The following is a 6,914-nucleotide window of genomic DNA, read 5'->3' as shown; positions in this document are numbered from 1 at the left end:
CTCGAGGGAACGCAAAAGTTTTGCGAGAGAACGCAAAAAATCTGAAAAATATTTTTTCCTCCCACCCCAAATTTTTTCACTCAATCTGATTTTTTCCCACCACCATGTCCCTTTAGGGGCTCCGTACTTTAGGGGCTCCGTAGTTTTACTTTAATTCCTTGGTGAATAAAAGTATTAATTTCTAAATTAAAAAAAAGTGCTGACCCCAAACTTTTATACAATATCTTTGGTGACATGAGGAACTACTTTCTGCATTCATGTTCTGCCTGCAATTCAGGGTGATTTCCAAATCCATGATAGATTATCATTCCTGAAAAAATGGAACATCACAAAACAATATCTGATGTTGATGGATGCTCGTTCTTTGATTTATTTGCCAAAAAGCATAATTATCCTTCAGTTGTTGATACTGGACTGTGATGAGCTGGGGCACAATAGTAGTAGACTAAAGGTAAAAGATTTGAGCCAACACCTGGAGGAGAGATGATTTCTCTGCTGTGGTGTAGAAGAAATTCCACACTAATTGATTCTTGGATATGCATATGGGCTTGGTTTATACCATCCAGAGGTGTGTCACCAAATAAAGCAGTAAGATTATCAACTAAATTACATGTAATCTTACACTAAATGTTATAACAAAGAATATCATAGTTCACTTTAGCCTGTACATATTTTTGATTCATTTAAATAAGATTAAATAAGCCACTTAATTAAAGTACACTGCTGATAGAAAAAAAGTGAATTAAAATGCTTTTAGGAAATTCAGAGTATGTGACTAAGAGACAGAATATGAGTCATAGTGGAGAGAGGAAGTCAGTCAGTAACAGGTGTATTATCAGGTATTATCAGATGTCATTTTTCTATTGTGATATCAATTTAACTGTCAAAATGTGCTGCTATTATACCTTTACTTTTGTCATTTGTGTTTTTGCTCTCATGGAGGATGAAGGTATAATTATGGATGATGTCTGATTAGAGCAAAACTGAAGTACAAATTGATCGAATAACACTGGTCTGGTGAAAGTGGCGTTATGCGTTTGATCTTTCGAAATGATTGATATAATGTCAACAGAAAGTGATTTCTATCAGAAAAGTATAAGGTTAAGCTAAAGATTGCTCAGTTCATTTTCACATACTGTCTGTGGAGCCAAATCCTACATAGTATAATGACCGTGGAGCGTGGACCGTGGGACCCCCCCCCCCTTAAAAACGCTTTTCACAAACATGTTCAATCCTCATTTGTCATCCTCAGATTAAACATGTCAGATCCTGTAGGTAATTTTTTTTTTAAAAAGAACTCGTTTGATATTGTGCCAACACTGTTTGATACTGTGTTGTGTGTGTTGATCATCTAAGTTGTTCTGTAAAGATTAATGGCTACTTTGTCATATAACAGATGCATTTACTACAGTAATGCCATATTGAATTATGGTGTGATCATTTCAGAGATGCAATGTGCAGACTGGAGATGAGTGTACAACATAGTAATGGGCTGAATTTTAACAATTCTCACAATTCATCATTCACAATTCATATAATATAATATAATATAGTGTAATGTAATGTAATATAATACAATAATAGCATGATAGAACATCACAACAACTTAGTCAATTATTATTTCGAAATCAATGTTATATCATATATATATATATATATATATATAACCTACTATATATTTTTAGTAGGTTGATCTGAAACTGTTGATCTTATTTTGTTATTGTTGCACACAATTTGTTTGTACAACACTTTTTGTCTTCCTCTTACTTATTGTTGCACCATCTAGTGGTCACATACTGAAACAACCATTCTATGGTGAAATTTCAGTAGGCTATATGAATGTTTTTGAATACAATTTTTATTCAAACTGAAACAAACAAATAAATTGATAGTAATATTACTCTTCATCTGCATCAGTTAATGTGTAAATAATAACCATATTACCAATGATTACGGTTTAGTTTTTTGTGGTGATCTACCTTTGATCTTTTTTTTTTTCAGTGTTGACCCATTGCTCTTAAAAACAAATCGTTAGCCAATTATCACCATTATCTCTCTTACAGAAAGCAGTTGTGACTGCTTGAACAACTTGTTTACACATCCTGAGGAGCTGGGAGTGGTTAGGGTGCAGATGACTATTATAATGTTAATGAGAATTAACTTCGTTAAAAACATCCTTGTTTCTTAAACAAGGATAAGGTGTGTGGGATATTAAACGGTAAAACTCAATTATGGGTCTGTACTTTTAATAGTATTAGTTGCACTGCCCCCTCTTGGACGTGTAGATGTATAGCACTTGTATTTCAAACGTTTGAAATTGTGCTTCAGGTATTTATGTTTTAGTTAGTTGTGGTGTTTTGAATGTATTATACTGCAGGGCATTAGATGATGTTTTAGAGAGTACAGTACATTTTATAAACAAATTACAGCAATTATTTTCCCTTTTGCTAAAATTATTGACAGGTAATATTTTAGAGGGGGCAACAATCTAAGCCTATACTTTTTTTTTTATTTCTTTTTTTTTAAATCATAGTTACACCATTACATTCACATCTTATTATTACATCAGGCTGGCATTGATAGCTAGTATTGTTTCTTTAAAAGTAGATTTCCCAGCTAAATCTGTTATGAAATCACAGCAGGACACTGCAGCCCGCTGTATGTCATCTCAAAGGAAACACTGCACCTGCTGCATTAAGAAGTTGGAAAGTCAGTTAAAAAGCTCTATACTGCAGCTAATCAAGCCATCACAGAGACAAAATCGAGACAGAGCTGATGGACGGACACAAAATAGTCTGCTTCTCTCCTAAACTACAGATCCATCAATGTCGTTCAGCTCACGTCATCTTTCCACTGAGATTAGCAGGATTTTTGAGTGCATACTGTGGCACGTACGTAATGAGGAGGATGTTTGAAAAAGAATCGCAGCAGATTGCTTTCACTGGTTTATTAGGCAGCCTGCGGGTTCAAACCTGTCTCCCCTTATGAAAGATTAAAACATCAGATGAAGGCTGCGGCGTACGCATTAACATACAACTTCCAGGGTCGCAGAACATTGTGCATCTGAGCTTGCCGCTTTAAGCTCTGCAGAGCATGATTTGTTTATAATAACTGACTTATTGAATATTTTCTCATGCAGTTGACATAGTATATTTTAGCGACTAGTCAGTAAGTTGTGTAGTAACAGTGTTGATATGGTTGTCTTGCTTGAGGCTTTATGCTCTTGACCTTTTCACATTTGATGTGTTAAAGCGTTAATCGAATGATGATGTCATATTTGTGAAAGGTGATGAGGTTGAGAGAGCTGGAGTATTTTGTTACTGTTAACCCTGAGCTTCACAATGCTGTCATTCATTCTCTTCTTACCTTTCACTTAATTCTTTAGTCACTGCAGGCACACACACAATTTAACACCGGTTGCAACTCTTACACATTACTTGTCTACTTTTGTGTGCGTGTATGCAGCTGCTTTTCAGAAGTTTGCATAGCAAGCACAGAACTGGCAGAACAATAGAGAAGGGTGTATATCCTGGGCCTGTGTGGAGCCCTGGTCTGTTTTAGGGTGTGTGCTTCCTATAACATGACTAGTTCCTTTTGAATTGTTTACGAAAAAAACGGTCAACTGGTATTCGGTTAGTAAACGGTTATTTTTTTCATTCATTCTTAGATATTGCCATTTCTTAGATGTTGATTTGTGTATTTTGTCTTAATATGATATTTTAAAGATTAGCATTATTTGTTTCAAGTATTTTTTTTTTTTATCTTTAGCTTTTTATATATATATGTTTTAATTTTATATATTCATTTTGCTTTTTGCATGTTTTTATTCACCACCAACTTTGTCATCTATTGCATGCTGTTTTAGCAGTGGCTATTTCTTGACCGAATTATGGTTTGTTTTATTGTCTAATGCTTATGACAGAAATATATTTATTTTCAGATAAATTATATTGTTAATATTAACATAGGCTACTACATATTTGCAAGTACTTGCATATCAACATGCGTTACATCCTCACAATATTACTGAAACACAATCACTGCTGTTATTTTGGGAAAATATTCTGTATCTCTCTGCATCCAAAATTAAAAGCTTCTCGCAGTCTGGACAGCTTATAGGCTTTATTTAAGCATTGCATTACATCATCAGTCCTCCGTTACTCGCTTCCCACTGCAAAACAATAGAGAAATGTTGCGGTTGGGCCTCTTCACTGATACTATCTTTGTTAATTCCGCACACATCCGTGCATCTGTGATTTCACGGTACTCGTTGTGTGGAATTCCTTATCGATTTTCGAGTCAAAACATTTAAGATGTTTCTTTTTAATATAAGTTGAGAAAGCAGGAAGTGTCTGAGTCATGGAGGTTTACTCCATGTCTGATCGTTCACACGCTCCCACAGCACACGCCTGCGGCCAGAGAAGCCGTCCCGGCATCACACTCAGCTCATCAAAGGCAGGGCCGTGTCAGACACACACACCCGAATACACAAAAAAGAACACTCAAGCATGTCAAAGGATAGGATATATACACGGATACACACAAGCTCTGGCACATCCTAAAGGTAGACACAAACTTTGACCAACGAAACACAAGCACATCAGATGAAAGGGTATAGACATGCATGTTAGTAATATGCCAACACGTTTTCCAAACACAAAAAGAACAGAGACATGCACACAAAGAACATACGAGAGAAGAGGCACATCTTCAGATGCAGGTACAGACACATAGTTGCTCTATCGAAACCATATAGTCATGACTTTTTTCAAAGAATGGTCTGATCTTAAAGGAGTAGTTCACCCCCCCAAAAAAAATCCCCCTTGTGTTGTTCCAAACCTGTTGGAGAGTATTTACTTTGTAAAAAAACAAAAGAATGTATTTTGAAATCTCTCTCTCTCTCTCTCTCTCTCTCTCTCTCTTTCTCTCTCTCCATACAATGAAAGTCAGTGGGATCCAATCTGTTTTGGACCTCCTTCATCGTACAGACAAAAACTGACACATTCTTTAAAATTTATTTTTTTGTGAACCACAGAAGAAAGAAAATCATACGGGATTGGAATGACATTAGGGTAAGCAAATGACAGAATTTTCTTTTTTGGGTGAACTATCCCTTTAACTAAAGGTAGTGACACGTGAAGTTTTCCATACCATACCCAAATCCACACCCATAATCCTCACATACATTCTATCCGACTATTCAAGCTCACCCCATCTGAAGTTTGCTCACACTTTAAAAAACCTCCATCTCAGTCAGTGGGTCCCGCACATATAGTGGATCTACAGAGTCATTCTGGGTCAGTTGCAGCTGGCCTGTGCTCATTTTCCCCAAACGTATTAACATGATTTAATAGACAACAGAGAGATGCATTTCAGAACCTATTGAATGAGGCGTCCTACTCTTAAATAACGTCGTTATTCTCACGCAAGAGAGATAGTAGCTTTGTACTTGACTAATGTGAGTTTTCAAGAGAAAGCATAGTGGCTAAAAGCCGATATAATGCCGTTATTGGCCTGTAATGCTAATGTTTTATGCCTTTTTGTACTGTATTTACTTGAACAAGAGAAGAAGAAAAAAAGGAAATGGAAAGTTCATGGCTGTCAGTGAATTTTGGAACTGAGACATAACCTTTTCATTAATTAGCCATGTGGACACCTGTTTTTGTACAGTGCCAATAATTATCTCAAAATAGCCAAATGTCAGCTGATTAACTGGCCTGTTCAATATTGTTCTATCCTTTAGACATACGTTTGTAATTACCGTAAGTGATAATGTGAAAAAAGATATATATTAAGTAAATATTTGCAATGTTGAAATATGCATATTGTCGTTTTCCTTTCAATTCTGAACGTGTTGCAGGTCAGTCGGCGTTGTTTTCTCGGAGAACTAAGTAAACGCGAGAATGTGCGAGGTCATCTCACCCCGACCTTGCGCCTAAATGGCTTCAATCTGATTGGACAATCTGTGCTTTTGCCAAGATGGGGTGGTAAACATCGCAGTCCAGTTCATCAAGACTACTCATTGAGCTACGACGACAGCGAACGTAATATAACTGGTTTGTTGACCAATAACGTCTGGTCAGTAGAACATGTAGGCTATTAGAAAAACAGGAACAAATTAAAACAAATTTAGCCTATCCACTACAACCTAATATAGGCTACCATCCATTGTCATATATGTATTTTTTTATAAACCAATTTTACGTATTGCGGATATTTTAACGCCTCTCTATCTTTGCCCAATAGGCTATTTTAAATATATTTAATTATCGAAAGGAAAATAATTGTTGCTAATATTATACATTTCAGTTGTTCCATCCATTCACACTAGTACTGTAACATAACGTAGCCTATATTCACTTGGCTGTGAGTTAAATTGTGAGCATTTGACTAGTCCAGAATTATTACACCTTGCTGGATTTGAGAAAGTATGAGGGATTTAACGAAATTTGTGAAGGCATTTAAAATTAGTTTTGGTGTTATTCGGTGCAGCTGTTAGTCATGAAAATGAATGACTAATGAATGGTATCAAAATGAAATACTGCAAAATGTTAATTGGTTTCCCTAAATAGCTGTCTACTGTAAACTCAACATTTAAAATACCACTGAACTATAGATTGTATTTCACTTTTTTATTGTGTGTAAGGCTGTAACACAACAATTCAAATAAGAGACCATTGCACAGTTTGAATAACAAAATTGCCCATTATTATGGAAATCAGAAGTGCTATCAGTGACACCAATATTAGCTATTACAGTTGTCATACAATACAAAGGCTATCGGGTGAGATATTTGGGTAATACAGCAGCCGCTGAAGAAGGCTATGGTTCCGCTATAGGCTATATACTCTAAAAAATGCTGGAAGATATTTAACCCAAAAGTTGGGCTAGTCCATATTTGACCCAAAGTTGGG

This window comes from Sinocyclocheilus grahami, unplaced genomic scaffold (assembly GCF_001515645.1).
Source record: "Sinocyclocheilus grahami isolate Dianchi unplaced genomic scaffold, SAMN03320097.WGS_v1.1 scaffold1385.1, whole genome shotgun sequence".
Taxonomy (NCBI): domain Eukaryota; kingdom Metazoa; phylum Chordata; class Actinopteri; order Cypriniformes; family Cyprinidae; genus Sinocyclocheilus; species Sinocyclocheilus grahami.
Note: the sequence above shows the minus strand (reverse complement) of the source record.